Source organism: Chroicocephalus ridibundus, chromosome 6 (genome assembly GCF_963924245.1).
Source record: "Chroicocephalus ridibundus chromosome 6, bChrRid1.1, whole genome shotgun sequence".
Lineage (NCBI taxonomy): Eukaryota > Metazoa > Chordata > Aves > Charadriiformes > Laridae > Chroicocephalus > Chroicocephalus ridibundus.
The window spans coordinates 53,652,266-53,674,043 of NC_086289.1; the positions used below are offsets into that span (position 1 = coordinate 53,652,266).

The 21,778-nt window shown below is 41.7% G+C and overlaps 1 protein-coding gene across 5 annotated transcripts in view; it reads right to left on the reverse strand.

Annotated features, from left to right (window-relative positions):
* PXYLP1 (2-phosphoxylose phosphatase 1) overlaps window positions 1–21,778 on the reverse strand; it is a 115,298-nt gene that overhangs the window by 42,457 nt on the left and 51,063 nt on the right. The window contains exon 1 of one of the 5 annotated variants that reach the window (XM_063339749.1): window positions 16,597–16,717. The exons of 1 other annotated variant lie outside the window; for it this stretch is intronic. The gene's annotated coding sequence lies outside the window, so the exon portion shown is untranslated. Of the gene's footprint in view, window positions 1–1,838; window positions 1,863–6,771; window positions 6,864–9,679; window positions 9,807–16,596; window positions 16,718–21,778 lie in introns of those variants that run through there. 3 more of the 5 variants (XM_063339750.1, XM_063339752.1, XM_063339753.1) reach the window with 3 other exon arrangements.

Consider the following 21,778-nt stretch of genomic DNA (forward strand, 5'->3'; position numbering starts at 1 on the left):
CCTTGCAAAATGACATCCCGAAGTGCACAGAATTTGCTGAAGTGCCCTGTTCCCACAGATACCCGTTTTCCTTTGGAAAATGGCCCTGTATATGAGATGGGGCTGGGTGGTGTTCTCACACACACACACACACCAGCTGCTCTTATGTGCAAGAGATGCCTTTTGCTAGCACTGACAGCGTGTTGCAGGAAATTGGTTCATCTTGAAAGAAATCTTCTCAGATTCCCTGATCCTTTGAACTGAGCTCTGTTTATGACAGTGCATCCAAACTGTTGACAGAAAACAACTTTTTTCCCCCCCAACAATGTTTCTTTTTGCTCCAGCACTTATTTGCTCAGGGGAAGAGATCTCTCTTGCTTCTTTCCTGCTTCTGAGAAGGCATAAATATACATGTAATTAATACATATTTGTTTATCAAAACTCTTCTGCACTCCAAAAACTAACCATCCTGGCAAGATTTTAATCTCTATCTCTGAGCACTGATAAACCATGTAAAATCACAACCTCAAAATTCAGATTTCCCCCCCTTCCCAATGAATTTTCTCATTAGTATTTGAAAACATCTCATGAATCACTGAATTCCTTATTTTATCTGTTGTGGTTAGTCTTAAGAAGAGTTGGGGGATCTACAAGTTGGCCCAAGGTGACTTCCATAGCACAGAAAGCAATGGGACCCAGAGCATAAGTGATGATCTTCCAGAAATGAAGGCAGCGGGGCTTGCAGTAAGTGAAATATATTATGCATGTACATTTTGCAGGATTGAGGTCTTTCCAACTCATTTTACTTGGAGAATTACCTTTACAGCTTTTGGAAGCTGTGGAAAAATGGAAAGAACTGGAGATTCTGAGTAGTGAGAAACCGGAGCTATTACACTATTTTTCCAAAATGCCAATAGCACCATAAATGGCATGTGCAAGCAGCAATAAAAACGAAGTTTAAAAAATAAAAGGAGAGAGAGACAGAAGGAACGATTTTAACAGTCTCAGTTTCACAAAATCATAGCTCATCCTGGAACATTTTAGTGAAAGGCATGCTGAAGGTAAACTGAACTGAACCACTGAAACTAAACAGAGCTGCGAAGGGTAGAAGGTATAAGGATCAGCGTATACAAAACACCAGGAGAGAATAAAGCAGTCGAACCAAACAGATGGAAGAACAGAAGGGGAACCACAGGAAAAAGCAAAACTAGACTAAGCAGGGAGAAGGTAAAATCTATTAAAAAGCTCTGAGGAGCAAGAGGTCTCGTGCATGGTCTATACTCATTAATACTGTTGCTGCATTAAAAAAACCAGTTGCCACAAAAAAGGAAAAGTTACAAGACTGGAAAAAAGGAGATCATACGCACCTCATATAAGCAAAATGTTTTAGAGAAAAAGCTTAATTAGTTTTAAACTCCAAGTGCAAGATCAGAAGTTTTAAAACATTTAGTTTTAAATGCAATATTCAGGAAATTATAAACAAGGTGGAAAGATGTTTCTTTTAAATATTCTTTGGCCTGTCAACAAATTCAAAGTTGCTGTGTTACAGGTTATGAGGAATAGGAATAGCTTCTGTTGAGTAACTGTTAAAGAAGAGCCTGTCAATACAATTTGTCATCAGCTCCTACTTGACATCAAGCTGTCAGGAATCAGGTGAATGTACGTAAGACCGAGTACTGAAGCCTCTGCTCCTCCGTGCTGGCAAACGAGTTACTCCCGGGGAAAAGGAGCACTTAGCCAGCACGTATTAAGTAAAGACAGCACAATAAGCATTGCGAGCATTCACTGAAGTGAGCATTTGTAACCTAAAAAAGATAAAATTGAGCCTGAGGGGTGGGGGAAATAAGAAGCTAACCAACCTTATCTCCCCACAAAACTATTTTTACATGCAGACGGATCAAAAAACAAACCACACGGCAAAACACGTTTTGGGTCTTCAGAACATACTACCTCATAGCAAGAGGCTGCAGTGTTGCAGAGCATCTGCTGCTAACATGACATTTAGAGAATATTGATCTTGATCTATTTACTGTGCGCACACAGGCCAGAGTGCAGGTCATGCCCCAGCCTCCCCATCTCCACGTGGTGAGCCCTCAGTATGCAAAGGTCAATTCTTTCAACAACCGGCAACACCGCCTCCCTCGTCTCCAGGTATGGGCCTTGGCTCTTTGCTTCAGAGATAAGTCAATAGTTACTGTTTTCAAAGGTGAGCACGCACCATACTGCTGCAGAAGAGGTGGAACTCAGCACTGGGAGCAGCAGCGTTCTGGCAGCAGCTTCTGACATGTGCAAGAAAAGCAGCGATTTACATTCATCCCCGAGAACAGGTCTTTTGGTCAAGAACAAAACGGCCTTAAGCTGTGCCAGGGAAGGTTTAGATTAGATATTGGGAAAAATTTCTTCATCAAAAGGGTTATCAAGCATTGGAACAGGCTGCCCAGGGAAGTGTTTGAGTCATCATCCCTGGAGGTATTTAGAAGACGTGGCACTTAGGGACATGGCTTAGCGGTGGACTTGGCAGTGTTAGATTTACAGTTGGATTCAATGACCTTAAAAGTCTTTTCCAACATAAATGATTCTATGAATGCAGGACTTGATAAAGACAACCTACAGAACCCCAAACTTATTTTGGCAATACTAATTATAAGCACAACACGCATAAGCAGTCTAGATATTCTGAAAGACAGTCGTTAATAAAGCATCCTATATCAAAATGCAGATAATTAAAAGGCTACTTTTGAGACACCTTTTGCAGCATACCTACCTACCCACAGAATTTATCTTTTTCTTTTAAAAACAATGCAAAAGTCTGAACTCATCAAAACATGCCAGAATGACTCACAGGATTTAGAGCACCCTCAGCTCTTACCGAATCTCACAAGGTGGTGCTAACATGCGCTAGCGTAAGGTGCTAGGCGATTGCATGCTCACGCAAGCATAAAAACAGTCTTGCGACTGAAAGCAAGGCCAGGGAGTCAGGGGACTAGCCAAGCCTCTGCTAGGCTCTTGGAAAAATTTGGTCAAGTCACATTCTCCGATTTAGGCCGTTTCACTGAAAAAGTTAGTAACTACCTAGAAATGCTGGGAGAGTGGGAGGTCTGCTAAGAGCCCAGTCAAAGCACATAGCTCCCAGCAGAGCAGTGGGCACCACTAACCTACTTTTTGTTCAGCATTAGCTGGGTATTGCTGGCAAGTGCTCCATATGCAGCCTCCCCCCGCTATCCCCTCCTCCTGTGCAAAATACAAAGATGACATATTTGCAGGGTTGACTAGCTGGACTATTTTCTTTTTATTATTTTAAGTCAGGCCCTGAAAATAACCTGACATCGATGCTTTCAAAGTGCTCGTGAGGTTAGACGTGACACTAAACCACGACTGCCAAACTTCTGTGCCAATTGACTGATACTGTTACATCCTCTAAATCACCATAGCCATCTAGAATACAAACCTACTATCTCGCATGAAGCATAAGCACATTATTACACTGACTCACCGTGACAGCTTAAATGAATTTACTTGATTAAAATAGCATGTCTCCATAAATAATCAATAGTACTCTTCAAAGTCTGCCTCAATAAAATTACTCTATTTATCTGATGTGGTACATCAAAATGACATTGTCTACTGAAATACAAGCAAGTAAAAGTGGTTGCAATGAAACAGCAAAGAGAAATGGTGATTTTGCCCAAAAAAGAAGGTAGCAAGTCTGTGCCTATGCGTATGCCACAGACAGATAGAAGTATGTATATTTTGTGGCGAGCTCATAGAGCCTAGGAGGGAGAGCAAAAAGCCTACAATGCAAGCTTGATTTGGAGTAACAGTCATAGATAGTTTTAGAAAAAGTCACAGAAGAACACAGGGACCCACTTACTAGTCTCATGTCTCTACACTGCAGAAGAGAGTTTTTAATTGTAATTGCTTTTTGATGCATCTTTTATCTTTCATCTACATCTGCAGGCTTATTTTCTGACAAAACCTGTTTTGAAGTCTTCTGAAATGAAGGTGACAGCTCCTGCTACAATTATAATGAAGAACTTCTGCCTTACTTTCACTTTAACTCGTGATGCTCCATCAATTATTCCCCAGCCATTTGGCAGCAGACTACCAGGCAGTACATTTTTCATCTACTAAAACCCACAAGTCCGGCATCCAGACGTTCTCAGACAGCTGAAGGACTTCATACTCTTAAATTGGAAACTGCAGAAAATAGCTGTGTCAGCAAGTGGCATAAGCAAAACCTTTTCTTTGGTGCTTCAAAGGATTTGCTTTTTTTCCTGCAGGAATGAAAAATAGTGGCTGGGACATTGCGGTTATGACCAAATCAACCAGTGCTACAAAGATCTATGGCACACACCAGAACCTAGAGGAAACGGGAATGCTCAGCAGAACCAATTTTCCAGTCAGCACGACCTGCTTAGTTACTCATGCTTGTAATCATCACGATGAGGAAACCCTTACAAAACCCCTGCAGCTGACTGCAACATTAGCTATTTAAACTAGACATATGATTCCTGCAACACTGAAGTTGCATTTTGCACAGCATCACAAAGTAACAAAGCCAGCATCTGCGATATTGTTAGCCATAATTCTTCATTTTCCCATCAGAAAGAAACAAGCATTCCTTTTTTTTTTTTTAAAAAAAAAAAAAAGGCATTTCTCAAATGCATTGAGAAATAGGTCACATCACTTGGCATAAAAAACTGCATTTCTAAAAAAGTAAAACCAGCTCATCATCGAAAAAATTAAATAAAACCTGCTCAGTAAATGTTACTCAGGCTAACCCACGCCATGACTTACACTAGAAGTGAGTAACCACAGGAAACACAGAACTTGACTGAAAGCACAAACAGGTCAGCAGCCTCATAAAAAAAAAAAAATAATAATTTAAGTGCAGATAAGGAAAGCCATGGTAAAAAAAGGCGACATGTACCACTCCATGGTAATCAAGCACAGAAACAGCAGGAAGCAGCATCTACCCAGTAGAGCACAGCTACATTTTGATATGTAAAAAGTAATAGCTACTTACAACATAATTTTATTTTTAAGTAACTTTTTAGCAGCAAGTATCTGATTTTAAAAAAACAAACAAACAAACCAAGGAACAGCTAAGTTGCTAAAGCTTAATATATTTTAGTATGTCGAACATTAAAATGTCTACATCTAAATTTCTCTTTTCTCCTATTCCAACTGTCTTCCTTATCTAGTCAATTTTAAAATCCTCATACAGGGACAGCTGCCCTTGAGATGCGCGAAAGCTTTTGGAAACGGCACAGCAGTATTGCGCAGTCTGTCAAAGCAACCAACACAAACTCTCACTTCATTAAACCTAAGGGATCAAACAGGCCCCTCACTCAAACAATTTTGCACCTCTCTACAGCATTCATTATCTTCACTGTGAAGCAAATTTACCATTGGATTTAATAAGTAAAGAGTTGCTTATCATTCAGAAGGGATGAAGGGACCATTAGCCATACTGAAATTTGGCCACACCTTGAAGATGATCTGCTGTTCTCAAAATAAAAGAGTCCACTTGGCTCTCAGATCTTAGCTTTTAAATCTCAAGGTGTGCAAGCAGATAACATGGAGAACATTTTAAACATCTTTCTCCTAACCAGCTTTCAGGTTTGAGCAGAACTCTCATGCAGTTCTATGCGGCAAATTTTGGGAAAGCAGCCTTCAGCTTACACCCTTCAAAGGACAGTTTCCAGCTTTCCCATTCTGTCATGCTCTAATCACCATTTTGAGTTGCCTCTCTCAGAGATCAGCACCTAAGAGATGCAAGCAGAACAAGTTTTTACATAGTTTAGATTTGCATTTGATTTTTGTCAGTCCAAGTCTTTTAGAATATATTTCTTTTATTTAAATTACAACCTACAAGTCTATGAAACTCTTAAAATTGGTCAATAAATAGTCATGCAGACATACCTATATTCAAGTTACATTTAGTGCATTAATACTGTAGTTAATGTAACGTTATGACATTACAACTATACTTCATGGGTTTCCCAGCATTGGAAGTTGACTTATTTTGCAGCCAGAGATCTCCTGGTTTCTGGAATTTCCTTAGACGTAGGTCAGCTTTCTGATTAAATTATGCCCACGCTTTCTTGAACAAAGATAACTGAAAAAAGTGTGGGAACCGTTAAAAAACGTGAAGAGATCATTAAGCGTTTGATTCTTTCATCTTTTTAACACTTCCCCAGAACGCCATTCAGATGTATAGGCATACGTCCCCTGTGCTCTCACCAATAATCACCTCGCAAGGAACCACTTCTAAAACCAAATGCTTCTGGCAATTTCAACAACTTTTGGAAAAAATATCATCATTGTGACCTGTAAATATATGCTTTTTATTCAGCAACATTTAAAAATTGCATTTTAAAAAAATATACCAACACTGAAACACTATGTTTTAAGACCAAGCACAATCATTTTTGACATGTAGTCGCTAAAAGGTATTACTACTGCAGTCATATCTAAATAATCAATAGTTCCTATCACTAGTATTAAGGAAAAAAAATAAATAAACGCACAAACTAACTTAAAGATGAAGGAAACTATAGTGCCAAAATATAAGGTACTGTAAACATCTAATTCCTCTGGGGTGATGCCATTGCCCTAGACCACTCTTTTCCTTCTCCAGTCTCTCTGCTATTCCTAAAAGTATCAATGTATCAGGGAAGTTCTGAACAGCTGCAATTCAAATATGATTTCTATGTCCTGCACATCCCTCCTGAAATAAAAAGAAATAAATTAAAACATTTTAAATTTCGTCTCCTTTCCCTCACTTACCCCTTTAGAAATTCCATTTGAAGGCAGTTTGCTGCCGTTATGCCCAGGCTCTGGCAGCATCCGGACGGCAGACGCATTTTTCCTCCTACCAGTTTCACTAGTCTATTTATAAAGACCATCAAGTGTTCCTATCAGCCATGACACTGAGATGACATGCCCCCGCCTGGAGAAATTTCCAGGACTCTAAATCAGCTCTGACTGTAAACAAAGAGGAAAAGCAGGATTGCACACAGAAACAATTATGGAACATTTATTACAACCTGTCTGTAGTCTCCTTTATGTTCTACTTTCTGCCAGATTTAGACAGCTGTTTAGATCAGAGGACAAAGCGATGGTCAGCATCAAAATTCATGCTTGCCACCTCATGCATTCTCTCTCTTTTGATTAGTACTTTTAGTCATACTTGTTAGTCACTGATGCTCTGCCACACCACTTCACTCCAGGGGGCTCAGAACTGAGCCAAAACCTCTTCTGATGAATTCTGCTCCACATTAAGGGAAACACACAGGTAAAGTTCCACGCTGCACCCACAGGAACCCAAGGATTCCAGTCCTTCAGTAGAGAGGCATGTTGGCAACAACTATCTCAGTACCGACTTCTCCAAATATGAGTGTCTGTCCTTCTACAAGGCTTCTGGGTTACAAATTAGGCGTTAAGATGATCCTGCTTTCCATTAGCTCTAGAGAAGTATTCCTTTACTTTTAATAGGTGACACACAGTTCCTCCCCTCCTTGCTGCTTTCCAGAGGAAAACAGGATGAATTATTCTGTCCTCTATCACTGCAAACCATCTTCACCCTTTAATCTGGTCCCTTTTACGGAGTCTGTACCTCTACCTATTTTCAAGTCCCACCTACCCAAGTGATCTTAATTCTGTCAATACCTGTATATTTAAAAAAAAAAAAAACAAAAAAAAACCACACACACACAAAAAAACCCCAAACCTACATAATCATGTATACAACATGTCCCTATACCAAAAGTATATACAACACACACAGTATTTCTCTTTCCGTGGTTATATGCCAAAATTGCTGTAGGTGCACGAGTTGGAAACAAGTCGTCAACTCTTTTCGCCAGCAAAATGTTTTTATTTAAGTCTGTATTTATGTCATTGCTCGCAAGCACTAAATATGACCCAAGTTTTAATTTTGCTGTTGCTGGTTGCATCCAGCATGGGATCTATAGGATTGCATTCGTAGGATGCATCCAGGGAAGGAATGGCGACGGATGCTGTGATGCCACACAATGTATCCGGGTTATCTTGCTGGGCTTGTTTCTAAACCAGTATGCTACCAAGCAAGCCATTAAAAAATAGGAATGAAAACACACTAGAGCAGATTTCCATTGGGTTTTCCTGCTCCAGAGTTTACAGAGATGAGGCGCTAAGTGCAAATACACCCTCACTCTTGTTACAATCAATTTATATGGCTGCTGTTGCTTTTCAAGTTGTAATGTATGCATCATCAATTTCTACAAACATGAGAGCAAAACACGGACCTTCTTACAGCCCTGGGTTTCACACCTATGCACTTTAACAGAAACAAAAAATTAAACTCAATATGCAGTACCTTTCAGTTTTTCTAATTATGAATACATCATAAAGATTTGTTATACTCCTACTAGGTAAAAGAAAGAACATAAAGCCTACCAAATAACAGGAAAAAGCATCACTGAAAGCTGATTAACAGCATCCCCTTCTGTAGCAAAGAAAAAAATTTGGAAACAAATTGGAGTGATTTGAACAAATGTTTTTGTCTTCTGTCTGGCACTACAGAGAAACTGCATGTAAATATAAAACCTCACATTTCCTAGGTCACACACTAGTCTGCTTTTGACCACTGCTTTGGGGACAGGGTTTATACAGAAACATATTTGCTGCAGATTGATTCTGTGCTATAGATAAAAGATTTTATAACGTGTCCTTGCACCTCACTACCACAAGAAAAAAGCCCCATTAAAATTCTACTACCAATAGCATTAAAAATACACACATGCTGCTGCCATGTGCATTTTTGTAACATTTCAAAGATTCAAAGTTTCTCGTGATGTTCCCTTCCCAAACCTCCTTTCCCTCATCTCAGCCTGTCAGGAGTATTCGTTTTTATACTACACCTGCTACAAACCTGCTCAAATGAATCAAAAACGTAAAAAAAAGTCCCCAGGTGTAAGGAACCTACACATTTTAGATTACCAAAATAAAGACTAAGAAAGACCACTTCGTTCAACAGGAAGAAACCTGCATGTCTACCGCTGCTGTAAGATCTCTCAGGCTGCAGATAATACTCTGAAGATAGAAGCAGATTTGAATTTGAAGCTGCATTTTGAACACAACATGATAGAGCACGGACTACTTCCTTTCAAACCACAGAAACTTCACTGTTGTGTTAAGTCTATCTATAAAATACAGTCTATAATAAAATCTGTCAAATTACAAAGCCTTAAACAGTCTTTAAATAACTTTGGATCACAAACCATTCGCCTTTCTAAAAAGTCAGACTCCATGGCATAGCCAAATCGTTAAGTATTGAAAAGACTACTGCAATTCCTTTACTAGCTTAATACCTCTTCTCTCATTTTCATATTCCTTTCAGGAATTGTTGAAAGTTTCCATGCTTTGGGCTTTAGTTTTCCAAGTATGATGACTTTCTAGATCTCATTTGGTCTGCTTGCTTGAACAGCAAATGTATAAGAGCGTAAAACACTTCAAGGAGTAGGTGTCCTTAACTTTGGGGTTTTTTGATCCATTTAAACCCTTAGTTCAGGACATCCTTCAAACAAATTTCTCAGTAAGTGCTTAGATCTGTCTTTGACTACCTCTTTTTGGTTGGAAATAAGCCCAGCGTCTACAGCTGTGTTCGTTGCTCTGTAGAAATCTGAAAAAAGAATCAAAGTCAGTAACAACCCACCAGTCCAGCACGTCACTTTGGAGGCCCAAGGAAAATCTGTCACAAGTCCAACTCTTCATCATCCACTTCAGGAATGTCACCATATTCCTATTCCTTTTCCTATGCAATGGTAGGTCATACACGCCTCTGAACAGCATGGAAAGTAAAAACAAAAACAAAGGAAGTGCTTTTACTTCCTTAAAGGAAACTGAGCAACTCTTTTTTAAAATTATTATGAAACTTTCAAGAAACCTTATGATTTTGATGGCTCCAGGCCAGAACTGAGTATTAATCGAGAGCAAAACCATTCCAGAACATACAGGCAATTAAATAATTCTTAAAAAACAGCACCAGAATGTAATTATTTTAAACTCGCAATTTTAAAACAGTATACCATATGCTCGTAATTGTATAAGCTTAGATCCTAATCACACACAGATCACAGCCAGCGGCTGATCAGATAACATCACAGCTCCAAAAAGCACGCAAAGGCAAAGCAGTTAACAAGCCTGAATTATTATACTTGTGGGTTGTTTTTTTTTTTAAGGCTTTCCTTTTTACAGTTTTAAATGTTTGAACAATTCCCTCTCCTACTATAATACTCCCCTCTGCATGCATTTCCAACACAGACCTTTGAACTTTCCTCCGAACAGGAACCTGCCTCCCTCTGCTCCAGTCTCAAGGGTTGTACCCTGCTCCAAATACCTTCTTCTGGCGCTAACTCTGAAAGCAAACATTGCAGGGATGCACTCAAAGCTAGTTGCTATCAACCAGTGAAGTCACGCTGAATAAACAGATCAGGTGAAAAAAGCTCATAAATCTAGGAAAATGTTTATTTTCCCCACACCAGGTCAAATTTATCCTATCCAATGTTTGAGATTATGTTAGTATGAAAGACAATATTTTCCTCTGCATGTCTGCCATTCCATTCAGGGTAGACGGATTTGAGAATAGGAGCTGAGCTCTCAAATCTGTCCTTATTCTTTTAATTCCAGATGATCTTATACTGGGTCTGTTTAGAACCTGCCTCCACACGCATATATTCTAATGCTGAAAGGTCACACACCCACAGTTCCCAGGGGTTCCCCCCAGTTAGGCTGATTTACTTGCAGTATTCAAATTGAATGGATTTGGGGAGATTCTAGTATAAGCCGTAAGAGCTCACTGACTTAATTACTCCAAGCTCTTCAGCCTACTCGCCATCACATCCTGTATCCCCTCTTCAGCTGGTCCTTTATCCCTCACCCTCTGGAAAATTGCGAGAATCTGAATCCACTAAGTTCCCCTGGCAACTCAGCCACTACGCCACCTGTAACAAATAGCTAGCCATGCCTTCAGTACCCTAAAACCTAGCATTTTACATCTGGTGATTTGGCTGTTGCTGAGAGCTTTCCATGAAGTAAAACACAGTTTTACTCAATTATCTAAAATTATACACGCGAAAAATGGCAGTGCGACAACCTGATGTTAGGAGTGTTTGTGCAAGAGGGATGGAAGGGCTGACATTTGTTTCATTACTGATGACAGTTCTATTCGATCCTTGTGCTCAAGCTGTATTTTGACCCTCATCCTAAAATATTTTTTCTCCTGACTATGGCCCTGCTCCGAGGTCTGTTCCATCCTATCACCATACACCACGTCACCCAACACTTCCATATTCAACCACCTCTATACAATCACAAGGATTCAAAATTACAGTGTAGATACACTCTTCTGGTTCCTGTCTTCCAAACAGAAAACTTTTGTTTCTTTCTGCAGCTTATACTGTTACCCATTGCAGCACCAACATCTGGCAGCTCATACTGGAAAGGAAAAAAAAAAAGAAAGAAAAAAAGACTAAACAGACTTTATTCAGCAATTTTGTCATCTTCCTGCAATCTAACCCCAGAATAGTGATTACACAGATGCATTAGCAGACAGACAGCATTTTCTGCTGCCCTTTCTTCCCCACAACACTTCGTATAACTGCCAACTTGCCTGGCTGCTGGATAGCTGAATGCGGAATAATACAGGCAACATACTGGGAAAACTGCCGTGTGGCTGGCAAAAGGGCACGCCTGTTTTTTCCCTTGATCCTCACGGCAGCATGGTGAGCCAACCTCTTGTAACACACCATCTTACAGCTAGAGACAACCTGAACACAAAGGTGCAAGCAGGCAAGTTATTTCTTGGAAAAATAAAAATAGGTTTAGGTAATCAGCACTGGCATTAAACAGGATGTCCTAGAATTTCATTTGAAGGGCCCTTTGCCCATGTTTTTCTTGCTGAGTTCCACAAAGTTGTTCTCACAATTTATTGGCCCAACAGAAGCTCCCCATAAAGGTACCCAAAAGTCTTCACAGACAGAAATGCAAGTCTGTGTTCAGAATTCTGCTTCAGGGGCAATCAGCAAAGCAAAACCATAACCACAGATGTGAGGAAGATGAACAAAGCATGAAAAAATATGCCAATGCGCAAGATCCGGTGTCAGCATTGCTTTGTCCTTTTAAAATAATCATCAGAGTGTACCAGGTATTCACAGGGCCTCCCTTTTTATCACCAGAGATTATCAGCATTTAGGAAAACATAGTACGGGATCTTCCACTACGTAATAACTGTGGAATTTATCATAGCAGACATTGAGACAAAGTTATGATGGGTTTTTTTGTTTGTTTGTTTGTTTTCGCAAGAGAAGCCATGAATCACATGACAGCTTTCCGGGGGAAACTGGCTTCATTCTTGGTACATGAAAATGTTTAGGGTGGCTGTGGAAACTATGGATGAAACAGCTGGAAAACAGTCACTGGCTAATATTTCCAAACAGCATTTCTGAACAATATCTTTACCATGTAGTGTGAACAAATAAGCCTAATTATTTCAGCTTCCGCAAATCAGTTATTTTTAAGAAATATACCAGCTATCTAGCTTCTCAATGCCCAGTTTACCTCTCTAATAAATAGGAAATAGGCTGTCAATCTTGCTCTGAATTCTTTATCATCAGAACCACCTGGTGCATAATCACACACTCACCATCCACCTTTACAGCCCTCCTGGCAAATGTTCCTATTATCATCTTGCACAATGAAAAAAAAATGCTCTTTTTTGCTGCTTAGGATGAACCATTACATTTATGATTCAGGCATTACCTGAACACAGTAAAATTACATTATTTGTTGGTTTTTTTTAAAGAATCATAAACACTGATTGTCACAGTACACCTTCTCACTCTTTATTTCTTCACTGAGCAAGAAAATGTCTCACCCAGCTGTAATCAGAGACCACCCAATACTTTCAAGACAAACAAGAACATTAATTTTGAATTCTAACCTAAACCAAATGCCACAAAGCAAGCCACATGGGCAAAGCTCCCATGCTCCTGCACAGACATAAGTCGAGACTCATGTATCCTCTGCTACAATTTTTAGACAAAAAAATTTCCAAAGCTTTCTGCCCTAAATGGTTTGCAAAACTAAACGCTTGCTTAAGGGGCCCCCATTGGGGTTTCACCAAAGTGCAGCCTAATTTTAACAGAACATGAAGCGTGTCATGGACTGTACAACACTTCTAGTATCTTACTGGAAAGCTGCTACATAAGCCTTCAGTTATCATAATCCTATACGGAGCTTTATGATCAACTGTTCCCATTTCTATTTCTGTGTAATTTATACCATACATTGGCCTGCATTTGTTACACAAAGTGTTTCAAAGAAGAAGAAAAAAAAAAAGAGGTATTTTAAAGAACAATCTTTTTATCAGTACTGCAATATTTTAGTACAATTCCAGCAAAATTACCACAACACTAAAACCCATGCGAGTAGAGATCTTGTACGAAATCTACATTTAAAGTCTCCTCCCAGGCATTTAGCATTTCTTCCCTTTTTGCTGCACAGTTTAATTTTTCATTTTTATATAAAATTTACCACCCAATCTAGAGTATTTTTAAATACAACCTTCTGAATGCAAATCAACGCATAGCTCACTTGCTGACTCCCTCTCCCAGTGAGTCGAGATTGAAGGCTATGATCAAACACCTCCCAACCGCGACACACCGCTTGGACAGCTTTGATCCAAACCACGCTGTTTGTCCAATATTTGGACCATTGAGGTTCTTCTCGAGCAAATCTTTCCTCACCCTTGAGGCTGCTGCCTAGCAGTGTATGTGTGCTAGCCAAGCGCTTGCCGGTGCAGTTGAGCTGCCATGCTGTCTTTTCATGCATCTTATCGGTAACTATCCTAAGCATCCACCACTAACTCCCAAAATCTTCTCGTACTACCTATAACAAACTCCATCTTCTTCAATCCTCTCATACTTCCTTCTCCAAATGATTCCTTTAGCACCCAAAGCAACAGCTGCATGTTTTGTGTGCACTTCCCAATACTCCTTGAGAGAGCACCTTCAGCATTTTGGTAGAGGCAGACTTGGAGAATCCACCCTCTTGAACAGTTAAGGTACTACCAACTCCTTTGTTGCACTAATCACAAACCCATAAATCTAATCATATCTAAATCATAAAGCATATGTTAGTAGGTGGCTTAACATTTAATTCCTACGCTTGTTTGATGTATGTTTGTGAGCAACATGCATCTTGCAGTGGTTTTTTGCATATTAATTGCCAATATTTTTTTATTAGTTAAAAGAGAATAAAAACCTTGGGGAGAAGAAGAGAAAATGCAACTAGAACTGACGATAAATCCAGATAAAAGCCACACTTCGGACCACAAGAATTTATCTTTCAGGCAATAATATGCAGATACATTTAAGACACAAGCCTTTTATAACTGGAAAAAAAAGGAATAAATTCAAAAAATAATCTGCAACTTCAGCAGAAAAAGCATCCAGAAAAATTCAACCAAAGTCTAGTTTCAAAGGTCCCCTATAAGATTATGAAAATGAACAAAGACCTACATAAGAGGCCTCACAGGACACTTAAGGTTTCTTTCATCTAAGGAGGTCATGAGGGAAGATAAGTATGTAAAAATATACACCCCATTGTGAAACCATTGGAGAAAGCAAACTTCATGGGGGACAGTAGTTTTGCACACCCTGAAGCATTGCTTTTTGTGCGCATTCATTCCAAGATGCCTGCTTTTTAAACTAAAAAAAGCCCAAAAGACAAATGAAGGCCGTTAGAGAAAATCAAGTTCACAATGATGAAACTGAAGTAACAGAAATGCCTGAAGTCTAACCAGAGATATACCTGTGTTTAGGTCCACGGGTACAGGTACCGAGGTTTAGTTATGCCAATGCAGTTTTATAGCTCTGTTGTTGTCAGACCTTCACATGAGACCCTGCTATTCTTCAACGCTTCCTTTTTGGCAGAACAGGGAGCTCAGTTACTATGTATTGAATCTTACAAAAATTAATGTTTCAGCACTACTGAGTTTACATAAAATATTTAAGAAACTACAATTAAAAGCCATTAAAGAGAGGAACATATGTGTTTTAACCATGTGCACTACTTTTAGTTACCTTTTTGAGACGATTAAAATTAAGCAGCTTTTGCTTTTCATCCCACTCACACCCTCCCACTACAAATTCTGTCTGAGCTAATCCTCCTTCTACAGACGTCAAAACAGGACATAAGTATTACAGCTACTTACTGCCAAAATGTGTTCGTTTAATATCCCATTACTATTGTAATACTGGCACAATAACTTATTATATGTGACAGCTTTTGCAGTTAGTCAAGGATAGAGCCACTTACTCTGTAGTTGTTTCATCCACATGAAACTACATTTGTAAAATTTATAAAAGAGAAAATTTAAGGTCTGAACCAGATGCTCATGTCAGACTACAATGCCAGACAAAATAAAAGGTTTATAAGGTCATCACGCACATTCTTCCCACCCTGTCATTTCCATTGTCCCAGCTTTTATGTAAAGTGATCCATCCAGAAATTCAGGTTACCGTAATTACAAATCCATTGTTTAACCCCTTATTTCCTAGCATTTTAAAAGATACTTTCACGGATTTTTTTTTTATTTTTGTTATTTTTAAGTGCAACGCTCTGCATGAAGCCAAGACAATCTCCGTGTCAGAACACACTTCTGATGAAAAGTTCACGCTTGTCAAAAGGTGCAGGATTACTCTTCAGGAACCTGCAGCGCAGAAATACACCAAGAAGTCTGTTCAAGGCTCTAAAAATATTTAGGTTAAAGTGTATACAATGGAAGGGACTGCTCTCAGATACACCAAAGACAACAGACACCAAAAAAAAAGATGAAGTCTAGTAAGTTACTCCACTCCAGCCACAGCCTATCGACCAACAATAGACGACAAAGTATCGGCCCACTGGAGAGGCACTGCAGCTCTGCAACAGCACCGTTTTGTTTGCCAGCCGAGGCTGGTAAATCCGAGGTCTGTCATCACAGGGACTCCGCGGGGCTGCCGAGCCCGTGTCGGGCTCTTGCCTCGCATGACGCGTACGCGCACCCCCGGTCCGAAGCCGCTGAACTGCAGCGGCCGCTGACGTGCCTCGCGTTAAGCCCGTGAGTGCCGAGCCCGGGTCTCCGCCCGCGGGGACCGTCCCGGAGGCAAACTTTACCCGCCGGGGCCTCGGGGAGGCGGCCAGCCTGGGTGCGGGGTCAGCGGCCGCCGGCCGAGCCCCCCCGCCCGCCGGGCCGGTTCGGCCCGCGCTGCCGAGCCCGCCGCCGCCCGCAGCCCTCCTGCTCCCCGGCCCCAGGGGCGCGAGGGGCTCCCGGTGCGCGGGGCAGGCGGGACCGCAGCGGAGCCGGGCGCGGGGCAGCCGCTCCCTCCACCCCGCTAACGCCCGGGCCGCACCCCCTCTCCCCGGGCGTCGGCACCGAGGGCCCGCCGGAGCCGCTGAGTATTTAACGGAGGGAAACACCGTAGATACAGCCGGGTCCGCACCGGGGCAACCCGCCCGAGCGCTCCCCCAGCCGGGCAGGTGGGACGACGCCCCGCCGGGGGGACCCTCCCGCCCGCAGCACCCCTTTACCTGCCCCGCCGCGCTCGGCGCCTCCTCCGGGGCCGGAACCGGAGCCGCTGCCCGCCGCCACGCCAGGGCTGGGGCTGGGGCTGGCAGCCCGCCCCGCGCCCGGCTCCTGCCAGCGCCGCCCCCGAGCGGCCGCGCCGCCCGCCGGCGCCCCCTGCCGCTCGCCGCCCGCCCCGCAGCGGGGTGTCCCCGCCCCGCCCCCGGCTTCCCCGCCGCGGGACGGGAGCGGGCCGGCCGCGGTTCCCACAGCCGGGAGTGGGGCGGGGAGGGGCGGGAGGGGGCCCCGCCGCCGGCCGCGGCACACGCGGGCCGCCCGCCAAGGGGCCGGGCGGGGTGAGGCCGCCGGGAGTGGCTTCTTCAACGGGCAGCGCTGCAGGAGCCCAGCGAGGGGCTCCGGGACCAACAGCGGCATCGAGTCCCGGTTCCCACGTAACTGAGCCCCGTTTTCCAACTTCCTGCTGCTCCCAGCGTTCGAGTAGATGGCCGTCAGGTCCCTGGAGATGCAACACAAACGTCTAACGCAGCTGAGCAAAATGGTTACTGCTAGTGACTCCGCTCGCAAATTCTTCTCGACTTACCGGGAAGTACAGCTGGAAGTTGTCACGGCCCTCTGTAAGAAATGCCAATTTCAAGTCTCTGTCAAAGGAAAATTCCACGAATTTCAATAAAAAGATAAAACAAACATATTCCCTTGTATAGCTGATGCAAGTGAAGTCATTTCACAGCTTGCAAAGTATTCCCCAGGATTTGTTGCCAACAAAGAAGCTCCCAGCTGATCAGCCTTTCCCCTCGCAGGGGCTCATTCTGCTCTGCCAGCAGGAGCTCTTGTTCAGTCCTTCAAACTGATCATCTTTCAAATACACCAATTTTTCATGCATACCTAAAACAGGTTCTAAAATTAATTCTGCAGATTTGGAGAATGCCTTAATTCCCTTTCCACACCTACTTTGACAAGTCTATGCAGAACCTATGCAAATACTGAGTGATCAAAGCAGACGCACTGATACTAAAGAGTTGGCACCAGTGTTTATGGCAAATGGCTGTAGGGTTTTTTGTTGTAGTCAGGAGCCACCTGAAAGAGCAGATGTGGTTCACATACTCGTGTGGTTCCGCTTGCAACCCTGGATACTTCTGCCAGCTTCCAGCTGCGTTGTCACGCCGCCCTGCCAGCCAAGCCACTTATCTGCATGGCCTCTATTCTTGGGTCATGGCGACCGGTGGTCACTGCCCCGTAAATAGCAGTATGGAACCAAATGGTCTTTCTTTGATATTGCACATCCACAGAGGCAACATACCTAGTAAAAAGATCGGGCGTGTTTTTCTAGCTTGACTAGTACTTTTGCATGACTGGAACGATTTCGCCCAGAAACATGCTGAGATTCTCCATCTTTTCATTTGGGATAAGAAGTAGGAATTACTCTAGTTTTATCCAACAGACTGCGCAGTGGTGTGGGAAGTGGTTGCCCAGCTGCAGATCAGGAGACTGGAGCCTTTACCAACTGCTGCTCTTCAAAATCCATACCCAGAGACGCTCCGCAGCACGATGGTTGGCCTGCCAGCTACTGCTGCACATCAGATACACAGCCATTGCTCCTCTTCCCTGCTGCCAGCATCACATCAGAGTACAGCTAATCCATCATAATGATTTTCTTATTTTTCAGAAAGCCAGTGCTGACTATCTGAAAAAGAATGGTTTGCGGGAGAGTAGAAGACAAATTATGAGACCCTACATGTTGAATGGTGAGACTTCTGACTGCTGTTCACTAGATCACTGTAGGGCACGTTAGGCTTGCATAATGCCCGACATCAGCACAAAGAAATCTGGCCTTTCCCTACCCGGAAAGCAGAATACATGCTTTACAGAAAAATCATCTCCATATGGAAACAATGATTTACCATGATAGCAAATGCTTGCCACAGCAGTGACAATTCCCCTCCATCCCAATTCACAAAGGATTTGGGATTCGGGAACTGTCAATCTGTTCTCCATGTAATAAAAGGATTTAATTTTCTTCACAGAATGTTTTTGCTTTGGAGAATAAAATGCAGTTTTCTATACACACAAAAGAAATCAACTTCATTAGAGATAGTCATTATGATATTTATAATACAAATGACTATGTACTCAAAAGTTGTTCATATCCTGAAAATTTCTCCACAGAAACCCCATATACTTGGATTTTAAAGGTGAAATTAGAGGAGACAAACCAAATACTCACAGGCTGGAGCAGCTGCAGCTACTGTCCTTTGAGCAGACTTGGAGTTATGCACAGTCCTGCCATAGCCCCTCATTTGTCAGTTGGATCTACGTTCTCCTGTATGTACCATTATGCATCCAGTGATCCTCTCATAGTGCAAACAATACTTCATATCATCAGAATTTGCTCTTCTGGCAATAATTGTAAGGATGTCCTTACAGTAGAATGGATTAGCTATGAACTAACAAAAATTCTGTTGCATGAACTGAATAGTAACCATAAGCACGTATGGATGCTAAAACTGTGAGCTTGCTCGCTAACATCCACCGGCTGCTACTGAGAAAATTCACAATTATGTGTGGTCAAAACACTGCAGTGTTCCTGTGTCTGACCTCAATCCCAAGAGGTAAACTGACAACCTGAATTATAGAGGATAGGTCATAGTGAAATGCAGCCCCGTCACCCAGGGAGGACAGTTCTAATTTTATAGTTTACTTAGATTTTCAAGCTCCTGATTCTAGTCCTGGCTTTTTCTTGTCTTTTTTTTTTTTTTTTTTTAAGGAAAAAACACCAAACAGTTTCCAACTGGGTGGTAGGGGTTTTTTTCCTCCCTCTCCTTCATTTCTAGTCACAAAGTCAGAACAACTACACATCTTTCTGTTTGCCAGGGTTTTTGAATAGGAGATTCTTGGGAGAAGGTAACAGTTGGATCAGGGCTCTCCTGCAGACAAATTCTAACACACATAGTACACAGTCAGGTATGTAACTATACAGTATAAGTTAATTCAATTTCCTGTTTAATCCAACAGCTAATACTTGCGCAAGAAATGAGAATCAGGCAGTAAGCCCAAAGACTTTATCCAAAATACCAGCTTAGATCCCAGCTACTGCTCCTAAAAGCCAGGACAACCATGGAGTGTAGTACATAGGCACAAGTGAGTGGGAAGAGAGAGAGGCAAGTCACGGCTCTACAGACAAGTTTGCAGTCAATTTTGCTCATAAAAGAGGGTTTCGGGCACTTCTAAGCTCTTGTACATTTGAACTATATGAGTATTTTATACAAGGAAATATTTGAATAAGGTGTTTCAGTTCTAGGGTTACTTTTTCACTCTAACAGTTTCGTGCCCTATATGTTTGTAGGGTTTGGTTTTTTTCTTCTTTTAAGAACACAAGAGTTTCAGTGGTCTGAATCAGACTTTCAGTTCCATTGTTTGACTTTGGCTGGATTTCTCAGCTGCATGCCTGAATGCTTTAGAGAGCTCTGACTTTCTATCTAGCAAAAGGTCGCTTCTGACAATACCCCATTCTTAGCAAGCACTGTTTTCAGTTTGCTAATTACTGACTGAGATGCTTTGTGTCTCAGTCCTACTGCTTTTAAGTATTTAAAGAAACAGGTGACAGTTCTGGAAGGAAACCCCTTTGAAAACAGTTATTTCTGCCTGCTTTTTGCCACCATACATACCTGAAGTCTCATGTCACCTCTTTCAGTTGCTTTGTGCATGTTCCTGCGTCAATCCAAGTGTCTTGTGGCATATCTATCCAATGCCTGACAGAATTTGCCCTGGTTTTATAGCTTTGAGTGCCTTGATAACTTGTGTATATTTCAACATTATATTCCTATAACCTCCTGGGATGCCAATATTGTTACCCATTAAATTACCACACTCCCAAGTCTCATTGGATCTTTTGGAATCTTTTAATAATGTCATAACCATTGGTCTGGATATAGTGCCACAGCCACTCGCCCGGATTTCTGCAGCTCTTCTACTGCATTACAGCAGCTTCTGTTTTCTTCAGAGGCTGCCTATTATCTTATTTGTCAGCATTTCTACATATACGGCTTCACAGCATTTAAATTTTCTCAGCAGAGAGTCACTCAATTCGACCCTCAAACATGCTATTTTGCAGTGTATCATGTTCATGTTAAACGTTATGTTTTCATCTCTTGCTCTCAAGCTTAACTTCCTGATAGTATCATCACACTCAGCCTCATCAGTTTCAGCAGTAATCAAGCAATCAGCAATTAAAGTACATACAAGGAATATTATCACATATTTCATTATTTTTCCTCTACTCTTTTACTGGTTGATTAAACCTCAAACAATAATTACATATTCTACATTGTTTCTAGGTGGTATTAAACAGACACAGCGGAAGATGCCTTATCTGTCTGTACTTGCCAATATTCCCCTTTCTTCTGGATAGCATCATAAATAACCCTGTTTATTTTTCAGAGTGAACAGAAGACCGCTGTTTGCACATGACTATGTTCTGGAATATAAACAGGTATATAATACTCCTTAATTTGGAAAATCATCAGATTTAGTTGCAGGATTTTCAAAAATAAATTAGGACCTCTGAACAAATAACTTGAACAGTTAATTTGGCCCATTACTTCCTCCTCCTTCCTTTTCCAAGCCCCACTGTCATGAGGCTCGATGCATACCAGCCATGGGACTAAAATACAGGCATCTCATCCCAGCAGGACCCTACGTGGTCACAAGAGGATTGCCAGTGCATGTCAGAATAACAAGGACCAGTTAATCAAGTCGTTCAACAACAACACAGTCAGCTACCTACAAAGGTAGTTTTAGTATTCATGGGGTAGGTATCACGAAATGGCAATATTCCACATCGCGTTCCAATTGTGCTTTTTCTAAATGTGCAAACAGGGTGTCACATTTTGAAGAAAAGAGCTTGTTGCCACTTCTTCATGGAGAAATTACTGCTAGCAGCAGAAACCACAAACTAAATTTGGGGCTGAAGTTTTTGAAAGAGGAAGTCTGTGTGGGACCACACTCATGGAGGAATGTGTGCAATATAAATAGACTTTATAAGTACACTAAGAAAATACCCATATCATGCATTAGTGATTTCTCCCCAACAGAAAACCAAACACCTGTTTCCACTTTGCAGACATTTGGCAGCAGTCTTTGTAGCCAAATTTCTTCAGCACGGACATGCTAGCATAAACCACGGTATGGGAA